Source organism: Bos indicus x Bos taurus, chromosome 20 (genome assembly GCF_003369695.1).
Source record: "Bos indicus x Bos taurus breed Angus x Brahman F1 hybrid chromosome 20, Bos_hybrid_MaternalHap_v2.0, whole genome shotgun sequence".
NCBI lineage: Eukaryota > Metazoa > Chordata > Mammalia > Artiodactyla > Bovidae > Bos > Bos indicus x Bos taurus.
Window position 1 is genome coordinate 35,350,821 of NC_040095.1, and position 20,257 is coordinate 35,371,077.

Here is a 20,257-nt window from a genome sequence, read left to right on the forward strand (position 1 = left end):
AAAGGGAAAGATATACACATCTGAACGCAGAGTTCCAGAAAATAGCAAGGGGAGATAAAGCCTTCCTAAGTGAAAAAGGCAAAGAAATAAGAGGAAAACAATAGAATGGGAAAGACTAGAGATCTCTTCAAGAAAATTACAGATACCAAGGGAACACTTCATGCAAAGATGGGCACAATAAAGGACAGAAACAGTAGGCGGACCTAACAAGCACAAAAGATTAAAAAGACGTGCAAGAATACACAGACGTGCAAGACGTGCAAGAATATATAGACGTGCAAGAATACATAGAATACACAGAAGAACTATGCAAAAAAAGTCTTAGTGACCTGGATAACCACGCTGGTGTGGTCATTGAGAGCCAGACATCACGAGTATGAAGCCAAGTGGGTCTTAGGAAGCATTATTATGAACAAAGCTAGTGGAAATGACAGAATTTGAGCTGAGCTATTCCAAATCCAAAAGATGATGCTGTGAAAGTGTTGTACTCAATATGCCAGCAAATTTGGAAAACTCAGTAGGGGCCACAGGACTGGAAAAGGTTAGTTTACATTCCAATCTCAAAGAAGTGCAATCCCAAAGAATGTTCAAACTACCATACAATTGTGCTCATTCCACATGCTAGCAAGGTCATGTTCAAAATCCCTCCAGTTAGGCTTCCACAGTACATGAACCAAGAACTTTCAGATGTACAAGCTGGATTTAGAAAAGGCAGAGGAACCATAAATCAAATTGCCAACATCCGTTGGATCATAGGAAAGCAAAAGAGTTCCAGAAAAACATCTACTTCTGCTTCATTGACCATGTTAAAGCCTTTGACTTCACAACAAATTCTGGAAAATTCTTAAAGAGATGGGAATACCAGACCACCTTACCTGCCTCCTGAGAAACCTTTATGCAGGTTGAGACACAACAGTTAGAATTGGACATAGAAAAATGGACTGGTTTAAAATTGGGAAAGGAGTACATCAAGCCTGTATACTGTCACCTTGCTTATTTAATTTATATGCAAAGTACATCATGTGAAATTCCAGGCTGGATGAAGCACAAGCTGGATCAAGACTGCCAGGAGAAATATCAATAACCTCAGATATGCAGATGACACCACCATAATGGCAGAAATCGAAGAGGAACTAAAGAGCCTCTTGATGAAAGTAAAAGAGGAGAGTGAAAAAGTTGGCTTAAAACTCAACATTCAAAAAACGAAGATCATGGCATCTGGTCCCATCACTTCATGGCAAATAGATGGGGAAACAATGGAAACAGTGACAAACTTTCTTTTCTTGGGCTCCAAAATCACTGCAGATGATGACTGCAGCCATGAAATTAAAAGACGCTTGCTCCTTGGAAGAAAAGCTATGACTGTATTAAAAGCTATGACATATTAAAAAGCATATTAAAAAGCAGAGACATTACTTTCCCAACAAAGGTCCATCTAGTCAAAGCTATGGTTTTTCCAGTAGTCATGTATGGATGTGAGAGTTGGATTATAAAGAAAGCTGAGCGCCGAAGAACTGATGCTTTTGAACTGTGGTGTTGGAGAAGACTCTTAAGAGTCCCTTGGACTGCAAGGAGATCAAATCAGTCAATTCTAAAAGAAATCAGTCCTGAATATTCATGGGAAGGACTGATGGTGAAGCTGAAGCTGAAGCTCCAATACTTTGGCCACCTGATGCAAAGAACTGACTCATTGGAAAAGACTCTGATGCTGGGAAAGATTGAAGGCAGGAGGAGAAGGGACGATAGAGGATGAGATGGCTGGATGCTATCACGGACTCTAAGGACATGAGTTTGATCAAGCTCCAGGAGCTGGTGATGGACAGGGAAGCCTGGTGTGCTGCAGTCCATAAGGTCACAGAGTCGCACACAACTGAGCAACTGAACTGAACTGAAGTTATAGCAGAAGTGATGCAGGGATATGAGTGAAACTGGCAGAAGAAGAGACAAAAATAGATCAATGAAATAAGATAGAATCCTCAAACAAGTCCTTATATAAACAGGAATTTATTTTGCTGTAAATAATAGAATTCAAATGAGTTGGAAAAAAGTAGTATGATTATAAATATACCACATTGAATCAACTATATCTTCCCAGGCCAGGTGGTATAGCAGTAAACAATCCACTTGTCAATGCAGGGGATGCAAGAAATGTGGGTTCAATCCCTGGGTCTGGAAGATCCCCTGGAGAAGGAATGGCAACCCACTCCAGTATTCTTGCCTGGAAAATTCCACGGACAGAGAAGCCTGGCACACTACAGTCTGAGGGACTGTGAAAGAATCAGATAGAAGTGAGCACTCAGAGCCTCACTGGATCAAATGCTTAAAACTTAAGAAAAAAGTTGTGACATTTTACCTTTCATCTTATACAAAAATCTGGAATTTTGAAAAGCTAAATGTAAAACCAAAGTAATAAAAGTATTAGAAAAAAAATAAAAGCTTAGAAATAATTTTCAGGTGAAAAAGGTCTTTCTAACCTAGACAAAGCACGTAAGTGATTAGATTGCAGTCGATTACACAAACATCTAAAACTTCTTGCAGGACTTTCCTAGTGGTGCAGTGGATGGGAGTCCAGTGCTAATGCAGGGGACACTGGTTCCATTCCTGGTCTGGAAAGAGCCCACATGCAACGAAGCAATTAAGCCCAGGTATCACAACTACTGAGCCTGTGTTCCAGAGCCCAAGAGCTGCAACCACTGAAGCCCATGCTCTGCGAGAAGAGAAGCCACCACAGTGAAGAGCCTGCACACCGCAAGAAGAGTAGCCCCCACTCGCCACAGCTAGAGAAAAGCCCAGGCAGCAACGCAGACCCAGCATGGACAAAAAGAAAATAAATACATTTAAAAACAAATAAATAAAACTTCTGTGCAGCAAAAGATATTTAAAAATAAAAGCATTATGAATAAGCAAAATGTGGTATATACAAACAATAGAACATTATTCAGCCTTAAAAAAGAAGGGAATTCTGATACATTCTACAACAGGGATGAGACTTGACATTTTGCTAAGTGAAATAAGCCAGTTACAAAACTGCAAAGACTCTTCCATTTCTATGAGGTACCTGGAGTATTCATGGACTAACTGAAATGGACTGGAATGGGTGAATTTAACTCAGATGACCATTATATCTACTACTGTGGGCAGGAATCCCTCAGAAGAAATGGAGTAGCCATCATGGTCAACAAAAGAGTCCGAAATGCAGTACTTGGATGCAATCTCAAAAACGACAGAATGATCTCTGTTCGTTTCCAAGGCAAACCATTCAATACCACAGTAATCCAAGTCTATGCCCCAACCAGTAATGCTGAAGAAGCTGAAGTTGAACGGTTCTATGAACACCTAAAAGACCTTTTAGAACTAACACCCAAAAAAGATGTCCTTTTCATTATAGGGGACTGGAATGCAAAAGTAGGAAGTCAAGAAACACCTGGAGTAACAGGTAAATTTGGCCTTGGAGTACAGAATGAAGCAGGGCAAAGGCTGATAGAGTTTTGCCAAGAGAATGCGCTGTTCATAGCAAACACCCTCGTCCAACAACAAAAGAGAAGACTCTACACATGGACATCACCAGATGGTCAACATGGAAATCAGATTGATTATATTCTTTGCAGCCAAAGATGGAGAAGCTCTATTCAGTCAGCAAAAATAAGACTGGGAGCTGACTGTGGCTCAGATCATGAACTCCTTATTGCCAAATTCAGACTTAAATTGAAGAAAGTAGGGAAAACCACTAGACCATTCAGGTATGACCTAAATCAAATCCCTTAGGATTATACAGTGGAAGTGAGAAATAGATTTAAGGGACTAGATCTGACAGATAGAGTGCCTGATGAACTATGGAATGAGGTTTGTGACATTGTACAGGAGTCAGGGATCAAGACCATCCCCATGGAAAAGAAATGCAAAAAAGCAAAACGGCCGTCTGGGGAGGCCTTACAAATAGCTGTGAAAAGAAGAGAAGCAAAAAGCAGAGGAGAAATGGAAAGATATAAGCATCGGAATGCAGAGTTCCAAAGAATAGCAAGAAGAGATAAGAAAGCCTTCTTCAGCGATCAATGCAAAGAAATAGAGGAAAACAACAGAATGGGAAAGACTAGAGATCTCTTCAAGAAAATTAGAGATACCAAGGGAACATTTCATGCAAAGATGGGCTCGATAAAGGACAGAAATGGTATGGACCCAACAGAAGCAGAAGATATTAAGAAGAGGTGGCAAGAATACACAGAACCGTACAAAAAAGATCTTCATGACCCAGATAATCACGATGGTGTCATCACTCACCTAGAGCCGGACATCCTGGAATGTGAAGTTAAGTGGGCCTTAGAAAGCATCACTACAAACAAAGCCAGTGGAGGTGATGGAATTCCAGTTGAGCTATTTCAAATCCTGAAAGATGATGCTGTGAAAGTGCTGCACTCAATATGCCAGCAAATTGGGAAAACTCAGCAGTGGCCACAGGACTTGAAAAGGTCAGTTTTCATTCCAATCCCAAAGAATGCTCAAACTACCACACAATTGCACTCATCTCACACGCTAGTAAAGTAATGCTCAAAATTCTCCAAGTCAGGCTTCAGCAGTACGTGAACCGTGAACATCCAGATGTTCAAGCTGGTTTTAGAAAAGGCAGAGGAACCAGAGATCAAATTGCCAACGCCCTCTGGATCATCGAAAAAGAGAGTTCGAGAAAAATATCTATTTCTCCTTTATTGACTACACCAAAGCCTTTGACTGTGTGGATCATGATAAACTATAGAAAATTCTGAAAGAGATGGGAATACCAGACCACCTGACCTGCCTCTTGAGAAACCTATATGCAGGTCAGGAAGCAACAGTTAGAACTGGACATGGAACAACGGACTGGTTCCAAATAGGAAAAGGAGTATGTTAAGGCTGAATATTGTCACCCTGCTTATTTAACTTATGTGCAGAGTACATCATGAGAAATGCTGGGCTGGAAGAAGCACAAGGTGGAATCAAGATTGCTGGAAGAAATATCAATAACCTCAGATATGCAGATGACACCACCCTTATGGCAAAAAGTGATGAGAAACTAAAGAGCCTCTTGATGAAAGTGAAAGAGGAGAGTGAAAAAGTTGGCTTAAGGCTCAACATTCAGAAAACGAAGATCATGGCATCTGGTCCCATCACTTCATGGCAAATAAATGGGGAAACAGTGGAAACAGTGTCAGAATTTATTTTGGGGGGCTCCAAAATCACTGCAGATGGTGACTGCAGTCATGAAATTAAAAGACGCTTACTCCTTGGAAGGAAAGTTATGACCAACCTAGATAGCATATTCAAAAGCAGAGACATTACTTTGCCAACAAAGGTCCATCTAGTCAAGGCTATGGTTTTTCCAGTGGTCATGTATGGATGTGAGAGTTGGACTATAAAGAAAGCTGAGCGCTGAAGAACTGATGCTTTTGAACTGTGGTGTTGGAGAAGACTCTTGAGAGTCCTTTGGACTGCAAGGAGATCCAACCAGTCCATTCTGAAGGAGATCAGCCCTGGGATTTCTTTGGAAGGAATGATGCTGAAGTTGAAACTCCAGTACTTTAGCTACCTCATGTGAAGAGTTGACTCATTGGAAAAGACTCTGATGCTGGGAGGGATTGGGGGAAGGAGGAGAAGGGGACGACAGAGGATGAGATGGCTGGATGGTATCACCGACTCGATGGATGTGAGTCTGAGTGAACTCCGGGAGTTGGTGATGGACAGGGAGGCCTGGCGTGCTGCAACTCATGGGGTCTCAAAGACTCGGACACAACTGAGCGACTGAACTGAACTGAACTGGAGTATTCATAGAGACAGAAAGCAGAATTATGGTTGTGAGGGGCTAGGGAGAGAATGGGGAGTTATCATTTAATGGGTATAGCATTTCAGTTTTGCAAGATGAAGAGTTCTGGAGATGGATGGTGGTAATGCTTGCACAACAAGAGGCATGTCCTTAATAACACAGACCTGTGTACTTAAAAACAGTTAAAATGGTAAATTTTATATTATGTGTTTTACCACAATAAAAAAATTTGGGAAAAGAAGCTTTACACTAGAAGAAATATTTGCATCATCTATAAGAGACAACAGATTAAGAAACTGAATACCTGTAGAGCTTCTGCAGTAAACAGACATAAGATAAAACAACCCTATAGAAAAGTGAGCAAAGGACATGCACAGGTAATTCACATAAGAAACACGCAATCCATAAATATTTAGAGATATTAAACTGCAGCTGCTGCTAAGTCGCTTCAGTCATGTCCGACTCTGTGCGACCCCATAGATGGCAGCCCACCAGGCTCCCCAGTCCCTGGGATTCTCCAGGCAAGAACACTGGAGTGGGTTGCCATTTCCTTCTCCAATGCATGAAAGTGAAAAGTGAAAAGGAAGTCGCTCAGTCGTGTCCGACTCTGTGCAACCCCATGGACTGCAGCCTACCAGGCTCCTCTGTCCATGGGATTTTCCAGGCAAGAGTACTGGAGTGGGGTGCCATTGCTTTCTGCAGCAGTATTCAGCAAAATGCAAATTAAAATGTCTTACTGAGTTTCACTCATTCACCAGATTTGAAAATTTAGATAAAAAAAGATAATACCCAGTGTTAGGAAGGATGAGGAAAACAAATTCTCATGTGCTGAATTTAAATTATTAATAGCACCTGGGGTGGGTCAGCTGTGCAATTTGAAGAGTTTTATCTACCAAAGTGAAAAATGGATAAACTGTTTGATCCACAAATCTCTCTCCTGGGATATTACACTCAGGCTTAAGCACAAAAGTGAATGCCCAATTTTCCCTGAAGCACTGTTGCTAATGCTGAATAATTTTAGTTAACTTTGATGTCGATCAATAAGGGAAAGGATGAATAAATATCTCTAGCTAACATAATTAAAAATAAGTATTATTACTTTAGAATGTAGCCATTAATAAAAGAGGTACAGACATGACAGAGGTCTAAGACTTGGGGGTGAAAAAGCAAGCTGCACGATGATAGTAAGACCTCATTTACATTTATTAAAACATAATATTGGAGAAGGAAATGGCAACCCACTCCAGTATTCCTGTCTGAAGAATCTCATGGATAGAGGAGCTGGTGGGCTACAGTCCATAGAGTCTCAAGAGTCGCACACAACTTAGCGACTAAACCACCACGTATACATATATTTGCAAATGTATACCAAAAAAAAGTCTTGGAATAATAGGTACGAACCTGACATTTCCCTCTTCTGAGTGAGAATAGGAGTGACAAAGTTAGTTCTACATTTCCCCCTATACGTCATATATATATTCATTTATTATTTGTATTATTATTAAAACATAAAAAATAAAACAGATAAACTAGAGTAAATAGCTTCTGAAAACAAATAGAAGGTTGTGAACACAGGACACAGCTTTTATAAAAGAAATCTGTGCTACAGAACTATGAGGAATCCTGCTTGGAGGGAGGGGAATTTCTCACAAGTTCTTATCTGTCTTGTATCTCCCCATTTCATATATTTTTTTCAGTCAAAGAGGACTTCCTCCAGAGAAAGCAGGGCTAGGGCTCAGTATTCCTGTAAAGTGAGCAAGATGACACTTGCTCAGCTTTCCTTCTGCTTGAGCCTAGAATATTCCCACAAGGAAAACACTCTTTCTTCTTGTCAAATCACAGTACCACCTCTTTCAGAACCATGATCGTTTTCCTGATTTGGTTCCTTTTTCAGGACAAATGGGCTACAAAAAACAACAGAGACCTTGGAACACCTCTGAGCACCACTGCAGGTGTCCCCAGTCTCTCAGGTTAAAGAGGTGGAAGGAAAAACCCAGTGTGTAAGTAAGTATTCTCCCCAGTATGGCTCCAGTCCCCACTGGACACCTAAGACGGCCGTTTCCTCTCAAGGTGGCCGTTGATACAGAAGGTTTAGACACATTTGCTGAGACAACAGGAGGCAAAACAGGTACCACAAGGAGGCAAGTTACAGCTGAGAGTTAGCCCTATCCAACAATAAAATGTTAGGTGGTGAGCTCCCTGCCACTGGAAGCATTCTAACAATACTGAAAGCTATCAGTGGAGGTGCCAAACTCAGCATGCCCTTGAAGATTCTGAGTAGGTAACAGGCTGGTGTCCAGTGCTTTTAAAGACTCCAAGAATAATTCTGAGGCACAGCTAAGTCTGGAAACCCCTGGCCACTATGACTATTTGGTGCCCTTCAGATTTAAGGGTCTCTGAGTGCAGATTAAAGCAGCTCAGGAGAGAGGTAAAGTGCTCTGAGGACAGAGTGCTACAATAATGAAGCACCATACGTGGGGGGCGGGCGGGGGGCACTCCACAAAGGGTCCTAAAGTTTGAGACACAGATAGTGGTTACAGGCAGCCTCCAAAGCCAAATCCTGACTCTGCCACTTGCTAGCTGTGTAACCACAGACAAGTTGCTTAACTTCTCTGGGCCTCAGTTTTCTCACTGATAAAAATCAGAATGGGAAAACTGTTACCCACCTCAGTGGTGAAGCTTAAATCATTCTCGTGTATGTACAGTACTTAGTGCCTGATCCATAGTTAGTGTGAACGGTTATTATTTCGTAGAGGAGGAAACAGAGGCTGAGGCCATACGTTAACCTGACCCACGTCCTAAAGTCAGTTTAGACTTGACAATAAGACCCACAGCTTCTTTCCTTCTAGCTCAAATTAAATACATGGCATTCAGTTCTATCATAGCCTCTGCCTACATTGATCCCTCTTGAGTTGGAGAATAAACTTGTTCAGAGTCTTCAAGCTTGTCAGTTACCAGGCACCCTTGCCCCGTGGCACTGAATACTGTGCCTCCAGCCACAGGACAGGCAGGCAGGACAGATGGAGGCACGAGCCGGCCAAACACTGTCAAGAAAGGGCTCTCAGTGCTCCGCGACGTCACCGCCACGGAAGCCAGCTCTATGGTCTTGGACAAGTTGCTGAACCCCTCCGTGCTTTTTGCCTAGGAAAGAGCTGTCTGTAAAAGGGTGAGAGGCGGCGCGGTTACAAATACAAGGCTTCCATCGCCCAACCGGCCAACTTGGTGCTCCTTCCATTCGCTTGGCGTCTACCCCAGACACCACCGCATCCCCAAGAACTTTTATCGGCTGCACCTGCGTGTGAGCGCCTCTCGCTCCCAGGTGTAGAGGGAGGTGGAGAGAGGTCGCCGACCGAGAGAGGTATGACCCTCAGGTAGGCGTTAAAAGAACGTGAGGGAAGGCTGGAGACCGCAATTAACACCCAATTAACTCTGGGGTGCTGGGAACGAGGCAAAAGTGGGTCAAATGGGAATTTTAATCCCACAAATATCCCCCGACTGCCTTGCGAAGGACGCGGTGGGATGGGGACTGTAAACGCAGGGTGGGCACCGTCGTGGTTACGCACGGCGTGCGCTCTGGCAAGAATGAGTAGTTACGCACCCGGCCGCGGGTCACCGGCGAGGACCCCTCGAAACCCCTTCTCGGGGCAGAGCGAACCCCCCAGCCCAAGCAAACGCGAGGCCTCGGGGCACCGAGCAGGAGAGCAGAGTGCTGAACTCCGGGCCGCGTCCAGACGGCAGGGGCCGGCGGAGAATCCACCGAGGGAGGCGGCGCGCGCGGAGGCGAGCGGGGCGCGCGGTCGGGTACTCACCCCGCGGGCCGAGGGCTCCGCGAGCCGGGCCGAGTCGTCGGCGGCTGGGCTGCCGAACCGCGGTGCGAGACCCGGGAGAGCGCGGGTGCGGACGTGCAGGGCCGGCCCCGCGCCTGGCCTATGAATCAGCTGCGGGGCGCGCGCCCAGGGGCGGGAATTACGGGAAAGCCGCGGGGGAGGGCAGAGGGCCGAGGACTTTTGCAATTTCCCGTCTCGCTGCGCACTCTTGGCACTCTTGGGCCCCACAGGAATTCTCTTCCTTTGGGTCCCCCGGGGGGAGAGCGGATGGGACCCTGCAGAGGTGCGGGACCCCGGGCCTCGGCGGCCGGGCGGGGACCGGTGGGAAAGGAAGTGGGCGAGGCCTGGGAAGGAAAAGTGGAAACCGAAAACAGCGGGCCGGGCACCCGGGCGGGGGCTCCGGCCCCCGCAGGCTGGCCACCCGGGCGGGAGCAGAGCGGAGCGAAGCGGGTGGGATCCCGCGGGGCCACTTGTTATCCCGGCCTGGAGGCACACCCCCTGGGCTTCCCGGCAGAGATTCTTTGGGCACACACAAGCGCTCCAGGCAAACTTCCGACTGTGTGGGGTTCAGAGCAATAAAATTTGAGTTCTAGGATCCTGGTTCTCGTTCCTCCCTAGAAACTCCCTGGCAGATACAGTTGTCCTTGCAGTAACTGTCCCATAGCCTTACACAAAGAGCTATGTGTGCTATAACGTGGCTTACTTTTTCTCTTAATAATGCCATTTAATCTTTGAAATACGTATTCAAATACAGGGCCCTTGAAATGCATATTTGCCCTCTCTTCATAGTTACATGGGGGCTTACCTGGTGGTACAGTCGGTAAAGAATCCGCCTGCAATGCAGAAGAGCCTGGTTCCATCCCTGAGTGTGGACGATCCCCTAGAGAAGGAAATGGCAACCCACTCTAGTATTCTTGCCTGGGAAATCCCACGGACAGAGGAGCCTCGCAGGCTACACAGTCCATGGGGTTGCAAGAGTTCGACAAGACTTAGCCACTAAACCACCACCACCAAGTTGTATGATGGACTAGCTAAAGGCATACCCACCTGGGGTCTGGTATGGAAACCATCTAAATACAGCTGCTGTGGTACTGCCTTTGGACCCAGAGGGAGATTGGTGGGGCTGGGGTGTTGGACAGGGGTGCCCTGCAGCTCTGAAGTCTTGTCCATGGGACCTGGCTCTGGGCGACTAAGACTGAGATTCAGGTGCTGCAAAGTACCACAGTGATTGGGAGAACTAGGAGTAATGGAGAAGGACCACCCATGAATCGTATCTTAAGAGTCACTTCTTGAAGTGACTGAATGGCTCAAAATGTCAGAATCAGTCCACATGATTTTATGTTTAAAGCCCAAATACTTTTATGTTTGCCCGTGTTTATAGCTCCTCCCAATGCCATCCCAGGGAAAGAGTTCTTTTTAGACAGGTTGTGTCTGATGATGCCAGGAAGACCATGGTGCATACAGTAAATATTTAATGATAATGAAGGTAAAGGTACTCTTGTCTAAATAAATGTAAGGTACTTTGCCACACCTCTCATTAAGGGTTTTAAAGAGTCCATTAGTTTAGCCATCTGGCTTTGGAAGCTCTGTCAAACCAGGTCCTGAGGGTGAGGAAGGCTTTCTGATTGACTTTTTCATAGCGTGAAAAAAAAAAAAATAGTGTGATGAATTTCTGCAAAGTGAGTCTTAAGTTGCTTTGGGTTCCTCTAACAATTGAAAGAAACTGAGTTGCAAAATATTCCCTGCTGTTGGTTCAGGACCCTCCAGTCCCCTGGTGAAATTCTAAATTGGCCCCCTTACACAAAGGTCAAGGAGAGGCCGGCCCATTCAGATTGGTTCAGTTCAGTTGCTCAGTGTGTCCGACTCTTTGTGACCCCATGGACATGGACAGGGGCTTCCCTGTCCATCACCAACTCCCGGAGCTTGCTCAAACTCATGTCCATTGAGTAAGTGATGCCATCCAACCATCTTATCCTCTGCCGTTCCTTTCTCCTCCTGTCTTCGATCTTTCCCAGCATCAGGGTCTTTTCAAATGAGTCAGTTCTTCACATCAGGTGGCCAAAGTATTGGAGTTTCAGCTTCAGCATCAGTCCTTCCAATGAATATTCAGGACTGATTTTGTAGGTGGCAGTTTAAATAAGCAAGGAACTTACATAGGAGGCTTGTCTCCCACAGTAGCAAGATGAATACATCTCCACATCTCCTCACCCAGCTGCCAGAATCTTAAAAGTTATATAGAAGCCTTAATGGGGTTCAGTCCTGTGTACAGACCCCATGATCTTAATAACACATTGTTCTGTCAAGGTTGCATCCTTGAAAATGGCTCCTGGTACAGATACAGCCAGCAGAACATATATTCCAAGGACAGGGGAGGGGATAAGGAGGCTCTGATTGTCTGGGGTTGGAGGGTCAACCAGAGGGGACATCCTCTCGATGACATCCTTCCACAGGTGTCCACATAAAATTCACTTATTTTGTGCACCATTCTAATTCCTTGCATATACTCCTCTTTCTAGAGACTAGTTAGTATAGCACCTGTAAATCTGTGATCATTCCCTCAGGATGATGGGTTGAATAGTGTCGTCCAAAAACTCATGTCCACCCAGAATTTCAGAATATGACCCCATTTGGAAATATAGATTTTGCAAATTTCATCAAGTTGAGCCTGAATTAACCCAATGCCTTTTATTCTTATAGGAAGAGGAAAATGTGGACACAGAAACCCAGGAGGAACACCATGTGATTCCTGAGGCAGAGATTGGAGTTATTCTGCCTCAAGCCAAGGAATGCCAAGGATCACTGGCCAGCAGCAGAAGCCAGGAGAAAGGTACAGAGAAGTATGGTTTTCAGCAGAGTTTAATATGTTGTCAAAACAAAGAACATTAAACAAGTCAGGGATACATTCCTTTAAGGTTTCAAAAAAAAACAAAAAAACAAAAAAACAGATCAACACGTACACAGGGAGTTCGGATGGCCTTGGCACCTGGAAAGGGAGTCTTGTTATTGAACGAGTATCAGCCCTGATATCCCAGGAATGGAGGCGTTTAATGATGCATTTAATCTTTATTTTTAACATGGACATTCTTCTGGTCAGTGCTCCCTTTTCTTTCATAATTAAAGCAGATGGACAATGTATTTTTTTCTGAATTTTTTTTAATTGAAGGATAATTGCTTTACAGAACTGTGTTGGTTTCGGCCAAACATCAATATGAATCAGCCGTAGGTATACATGTGTCCCCCTCCCTCTTGAACCTCCCTCCCATCTCCGCCCCCACCCCACCCCTCTAGGTTGTTACAGAACTCCTGTTTGAGTTCTCTGTGTCAGAGACAGGCTGCATTAGTTAGCATTAAATTCAGGTTAACTTGTGTATAAGCCAGAATGACTTCCCTAAATACCTCAATATGCAAAAATTTCCTTTAATCATTTCCCTGTCCCTTTTTCATTCTCTGTGTGTCTCCTAGATGTTGGCCTGTCCCAGGGCTCCATCGTTGATTCTCTCCTCTGAATCCACAGTCTCCCGAATGATCATGTCCATGCTCCTGATTTCCATGGTCACTTGTGCTCCGATGAACCTTGAATCTTCCTCTCCATTGCAATTATTTCATCTGAACTACAGACCAACTTATTTGTACATCAAAATCAATATGTTCAAGTTCAAATGCTTCAGTATTCCACCTTTGATTCTCTTATATTAAGTGAATGCCCCAACCTTTAACTCAGATACCAAATCAAAAAACCTGGGAATGATTCTTGATCCATCCTTCCTCATCTTTCACCAGAAAGTCTCATATATGTAACTACTGTTGTCAAAATCTTGGCCCCTGTCCACCGGTGCCAATAAAGAATACGGAAACAGAGTTTGGGGGAAATAGAAAAATGGCTTTATCTTTGCCCGGCAAAGGGGAATACATAACAGGCTAGCACCTCAAGTACTGCGCCCCATCTCTTGGGAATAGAGAGAGGTTTTATATCCTCATGAAGGTCTAGCATTTTTATTCTTTCTTTGCAAAGTTTCAAAACAACTACAGCTGGCCTGAGGCAACTCAGCAACTGGGTCTGGTTTCCCTGAAATAATTGGCCCGTGGCCTTTTTTTCTGAAATGCAGAATGCTCCAAGCGATTGTAAGGTAACAAGAATGCCAGGTGTGGGGTATAATCAATACGGAGTCCGAGAGTAATTAGCTTTCTGAAGGACAAGCCCAACTACAAGTGTTTGTTAGTAGTAACAGCTAAAGAATGACCAAGATTGTTTAACTCTTGCAAGCCTGTTTGGCTTGTATGTGTGAAAGGCCATTCACTCATTTCCATTTTTGCTGCAACACTATGACAGGAGAGACATGAGTGGAATGTTAGTTAGCCTTACCCTATCCAGTTTCTCAGGGGAAATACAGTCCTATAAGTATCAGGAATATTACATAGATCTGTCTGTGGATGTAGATATGGAAGAGGGCATGGCAACCCACTCCAGTATTCTTGCCTGGAGAATCGCCATGGACAGAGGAGCCTGGTGGGCTACAGTCCATGGAGTCAACAAAGAGTCGGACACGACTGAAGCAACTTAGCATACACATAGATATAGACGTATGAAATCATCTATGTAAGCTGTGAAATATAAATTATTATTCTATTTGTTAAACTGCTACAAGTATCTATAATTACATATTTGGCAGTATTTGATAACCAGACTGATAGAACTTGAAGGAATTGGGAGTTTTCTGAAGAAAGTGGCTTCATCAATAAGTAGTGGATGATGATTTACAATTACCTTCATGGATAAGAATTCTCTATTTCTTTTTGGATGTTATCACATTTGATATATTAAAGATTCACTTTTAGGTTTTAAAGCATGCTTCTGTGGTTATGATTGTCGGTGACATTGGCATTATTTCTAAGAAAACAATGGAAATTAAAATGTTATTTGGTAAATGTATTCTTATATTGCAAAAAACAAAACAGGAATTTTGAAAAGTTTCTAATCTAAAATATATCATAAATCTTGACTAAGAGACAGTTATCATTTCCAAATGTGTATATTTTTTAAAAAAATCAAAAGCAAACAAAAAAGGGAGCTGACAATGACAAAGCAAGATGTTAAATATAGGGCCACATGGAGCTTTCATATTTTAGAATTTCAGAAGATTCCTTTAAGTACTTAAGTATGAATTGTTTTCCTTCAGTGTCTGTTAAGTGGATTTAAGTGAGGGATAACAGCATCCTTAATAGTTCTAAAGGAGTTTCTTGGTTGAACTAAATGTTAGTGGAAGATTGGTTGAAGGATTGATTGCTTCTACACATTCCACCCTCTCCTGCGTATTCCAATAGTTTTCACACCTTATTCCAGATTTCATCAGAAACCAGACCATAGAAGTGTTAGTCGCTCAGTTGTGTCTGACTCTTTGTGATTCCGAAGACTGTAGGCTGCCAGGGTCCTCTGTTCATGGAATTCTCCAGGCAAGAACACTGGAGAGGGTTACCATTCCCTTCTCCAGAGGATCTTTCTGACCCAGGGATCCAACCCAGGTCTCTTGCACTGCAGGTGGATTCTTTACCGTCTGAGCCACCAGGGGAGCACTTTGGATTTTTTTCTTTTTTTTATTTTTGCTCTATGGGCTTTAGAGATACTGTTGAATATGTGTTTGCTTGGATAACTGCTTTTATTCTTTTGGCCTGTGGTTATGGGGATTAATAAAAATGAGCATAGTAATTAATACTACAGGACAGACCATTAATCCAGTCAGGAAGGAAGAACTTTGAGGGAGAGTCAGGTGGGAACTTTGGAAACTTTTGAAAATGATTTGCTAACCTTGACCTAAAATAAATCTATAGTCATGTTTGTATTGATATTTAAACAGCATCTCTTATTGAGAGCGTGTAGTTGGAAGTTTTTTAAAAAGTACATTCTCTGCATTTTAATTTGATAGAGGGTGTTTAGCACACTTACATTTAAGGTAATTATTGATATGACTGAGTTAAACCTATCACTTTTCTATATGTTTTCTCTTTCATTCTCCCTGCTTTTTGTCCTTCTGTTTCTCCTTTTCTGCCTTCTTTTACATCATTTGAATTTTTAAAAGAATTTTATTTTAAATTTGCCTTTTGGGTTTTTGTTGTTCCTCTTTACAGAACTTTTTGGTATGTGGCCTAATGGATTAAGATATACATCTTTAATTTTTACTGTTTGCTTGAGATAATATTAAACCATTTCACCTACTAGGTCCATTTAACCATGCTTCTTGTCCTTTATGTTATAATTATAAAATGTATTATGTTTATGACAAGATAAAACTGGCATGCAATATGTATTTTAAAGAAATTAAGAGGAAAAACAGTCCTTTCTATTTACATGTTTACCTTTACCACAGTGTTCTTCAGTCTTCCCAGAGAGCCGAGTTTTCATCTGTTCTTGTTTCCCTAAGCCTGAAGGATTTCCTTTAGCATTTTCAAGTGCAGATATGGAGATACACTCTCTTAGTCATGTGTGTGTGTTTAATGTCTTTACTTCATCTCGTCCAGCTTCCCTGGTGACTCAGATGGTAAAGAATCTGCAATGTGGGACACCCGGGTTGGATCCCTGGGTTGGGAAGATCCCCTGGAGAAGGGAATGGCAACCCACTCCAGTATTCTTGCCTGGAGATTCCCATGGCTAGAGGAGCCTGGTGGGCTGTAGTCCATGAGGTCCGAAAGAATCAGACATAATTGAGTGACTGACACTTCACTTCATCTCATGCTTGAGGGATGTTTTTGCTGGGTATAGGATATGTGCTTGACAGCCTTTACCTTTCAAACTTTTAAAATGTTGTTCTGTGATTTTCTGATCTCTATTGTTTCTGTTGACAAGTTGTCAATTATTCAAATTATTATTCCCCTGTATATATAATCTGTCATTTTTCTCTCGTTGCTTTCAATATCTTTTCTTTCTTTTTGGTTGTCAGTATGACAATGATGTGTTTAGAGATTTTTTAAAAATTAGTATCATTATCCATCAGGCTTGACATTTGTTGAGCTTCTTGAATTTGTAAATTTATGTCTTTGACCAAATTTGAGAAATTCTCAGCTAGTGTTTCTTCACATTTTTTTTTCTACTCTTATCTTTCTCATCTCTCTCCTAGAATCCAGTTACTCATATGTTAGACCTTTCCCTTCATATAGTCCCAAATGCCCTTGGACTTTATTGTTTTCACTTTTTTTCTTTGTGTTTTTTAGACTGGAAAGCTTCTATCAAACTTTATTTAAGCTTATTGACTCCTCTCCTCTCATCTTAGTTTTGTTATCAAATTCATCTACTAAATTTTGTATGATAGGCAGTGTATATTTCAGTTCTAAATTTTTCTTTTTTATATATATTTTCTATATCTTTCCTGATATTTAGTGGCCTAATGGATAAGGCACTGGCCTCCTAAGCCAGGGATTGTGGGTTCGAGTCCCATCTGGGGTGGGGGTGGATAAACCACCGAAAGTTCTCCTTTGCTGGACTTCCCCAATGGCTCAGAGGGTAAAGCATCTGCCTGCAGTGCAGGAGACCCAGGTTCAATTCCTGGGTCAGGAAGATCCCCTGGAGAAGGAAATGGCAACCCACTCCAGTACCCTTGCCTGGAAAATCCCATGGATGGAGAAGCCTGGTAGGCTGCAGTCTATGGGGTTGCAAAGAGTCAGAAACGACTGAGCGAATTCACTTCACTTCACTTCACTTCCTGATATTTACTATCCTTTAGCTCATGCCAGGCATATTTTCCTTTACCTCATTTAGCATAGTTCTAATTACTGCTTTTAGAGCATGACTTGGTTATTCTAACATCTAGACATCTTAGAATCAGGCTGTATTGACTGTGGCTCAAATGAGAATGTATCGCATTTCCTGGTTTGTTTATTTATTTTTGTATTGTCAAGTAATTTTGGATTACAACTGGACATTGTAAACATTATGCTATGAAAATGAGTTCTATTACATTCCTCCAGTGACATTGATTTTCTTTTTAAAATGGGCAGTTAATGTGGTTAGGGGCTTCCCCATGGCTCAGCAGTAAAGAATCTGCCTACTGTGCAGGAGATGCAGGAGATGTGGGTCCAATCCCTGCATTGGGAAGATCCCCTGGAGGAGGAAATGGCAACCCACCCCAGTATTCTTGCTGGGAAAATCCTATGGATAGAGGAGCCTGCGAGCTACTCTCCATCATAGGGTCACAAAAAGTCAGGCATGACTGAGCGACTGAGCAGCTGCAGAATGTGGTTAGATTCAAACTGCAAACAAGATATTGATTGCAGTAGTAGCAGCTCAAATCCAAATTCACTGTTTTGGGGGGGGGGGGGGCTTGTTTTTATCTAGGCTGTTTTGAATTCTGTCTTGCACAGTCATGATTCATAGCTTATCAATGATGTAAGTTTAAGCACAGAATATAAGCTTTTTCCTCTCTAGCTATTTCTTTTCTGCTGTTTCTCACTTTATTTTCCAAACAATGTGTTTGCATCAAACTCTGAGCTCTGATTCTTCAAGCCAGAAATATTGTAAATTTTCTAACAGAGTTTTAGTTACCCTCACACTGCACAAGACTTGTGGGGTCTCAAGCTAAGGGCCATAAAATATGGGAAACTCACTCCATACTCTTTCCTTTGTTCCAAGTGTTAATTCTCTTCCAGAATCTTACTGTTTTTGTCAATTCTCCACTGCTTTTTATGTGTTTTTTATTTGTATTTTTCCTAGTGTTTGATATTGTTGTATGTAGGAGGGGCAGTTTAATGAGAGCTCCTCAGCTATGACCAAAAGGACACTCCCTACAGTTATATTTTGAAGCACTAAATGATGAAGTTATTGGGAGAAAATACAAGGAACTTGTTTGGGTTTTTTTTTCCCACTTTCCTAGGGTAGATTTCTCCCTCAAACAAAATATTCTTCTGAAACAATCCAGTTTTTCAAAAGATTCAAATATTTTTGCCTTAGACTTCAATCTGGAAACTGCTGAAAGCCTGCTGGAATTGTGTAAGGCTAATCTATTAACTTAAACGTCATGTTAAAATAAAAATGAGTGCTAATAACATGATGAAAAAGTAACAGTGTTAGCCTCTCAGTTGTGTCCAATTCCTTGTGACCCCATGGGCTGTAATCTGCCAGGCTCCTCTGTCCATGGCATTCTCCAGGCAAGAATACTGGAACAGGTAGCCATTCCTTTCTCCAGGGTATCTTCCCAACCCAGGGATCGAACCTGCATTTTTTGCATTGCAGGCATATTTACCATCTCAGTCACCAGGGAAGCTCATATAAGACAATACTACCAAGGAAACAGTTTGGGGAACGAAAGGAGGATTGGTGAAACTTGTCCTTGAATTTCCTGTGAATTTTGTTGAAATGCCAAAAACAAAATTTATTTGAGGGAGTTATGAAGGCAATGGCACCCCACTCCAGTACTCTTGCCTGGAAAATCCCATGGATGGAGGAGCCTGGAAGGCTGCAGTCCATGGGGTCTCTGAGGGTCAGACACGACTGAGCGACTTCACTTTCACTTTTCACTTTCATGCATTGGAGAAGGAAATGGCGGCCCACTCCAGTGTTCTTGCCTGGAGAATCCCAGGGACGGGGGAGCCTGGTAGGCTGCCGTCTATGGGGTCACACAGAGTCGGACACGACTGAAGTGACTTAGCAATAGCAATGGTAAGGTTTATCTTTATCTGGTGATTCCATTTGTGTTTAAATTTCATCTAGACTAAAATGAATACTTCCTAAAGTTATTCACCTTTATATCCAATCTTGTCAGCTTTTAAAATGTAGGTTCTTTCATTCAATTCTAACATAACAGCAATTATTTAATGATGCTTAGTCACTGTGGAATAAAACTCTGGTAATTTCCACATTCTCAGGGCATTTTTTTGAAAACAGGCCAGGGAGAAATGTTCATTCAAGTTCAATACAAAATAATCAAGCTAAATTAAAAAAACCCAAGAAGGAAAAAATGTTATTAATGTTACTAGATTTTGTAGCAAAAATAATCATAAAAATAGTTTTCTTAGAAATTACTGGAACATGATGCCTAAACATGAAAGTATAAATGTTTCAGAAAAGAATGAATACAGACCATTTCCTTTGAAAATACCCCTTCTTTTCAGGAAGAAAAAAGTAATAATATTCACTTAGCTGGAAATGTAGACTTACAAATATTCATAGTTGCAAAATTGTAACACACACACAGATGCTCATTAGAAAAACACTGTGGGGGAAATGGGGGTGATGGTAGGAAAAACACTGTAATAACAAAAACTAGTAAAAAACTGAAGATTATCCAATAGAAGACTACTGAAAATGCTATGATTCATCCTTTCAAAGGAAAGGAAGGAAGATTATGTGCTTTATCAGCTGCTGTGGAATTATGTCCAAGATAGTCAATTAAGTCAAAAAAGAGTCAGAAATGTGTATGTGGTATGTCCATTTATCTATTTAATTTGTTAATGTTTATGGCATATATGGAGAAGGCAATGGCACCCCACTCCATGGATGGAGGAGCCTGGTAGGCTGCAGTCCACGGGGTTGCTAAGAGTTGGACACGACTGAGCGACTTCTCTTTCACTTTTCATTTTCACGCATTGGAGAAGGAAATGGCAACCCATTCCAGTGTTCTTGCCTGGAGAATCCCAGGGATGGGGGAGCCTG

The 20,257-nt window shown here is 42.4% G+C and overlaps 1 protein-coding gene and 1 long non-coding RNA gene across 4 annotated transcripts in view; one reads left to right on the forward strand and one right to left on the reverse strand.

Moving 5' to 3' along the window:
- OSMR (oncostatin M receptor) overlaps positions 1-9,948 on the reverse strand; it is a 68,344-nt gene extending 58,396 nt beyond the window's left edge. Inside the window, exon 1 of one of the 2 annotated variants that reach the window (XM_027520039.1) lies at positions 9,604-9,948. The gene's annotated coding sequence lies outside the window, so the exon portion shown is untranslated. Of the gene's footprint in view, positions 1-9,392; positions 9,496-9,603 lie in introns of those variants that run through there. The other variant, XM_027520040.1, reaches the window with a different exon arrangement.
- LOC113878895 lies at positions 8,808-14,465 on the forward strand. Of its 2 annotated transcripts, none has more exons than XR_003507155.1 (3): positions 8,808-9,165; positions 12,319-12,448; positions 13,084-14,465. It is a non-coding gene; the product is annotated as an uncharacterized LOC113878895 (long non-coding RNA). The 2 variants fall into 2 exon arrangements; XR_003507156.1 differs by having other exon boundaries at positions 8,809-9,152.
- The last annotated feature ends 5,792 nt before the right edge of the window (positions 14,466-20,257 follow it).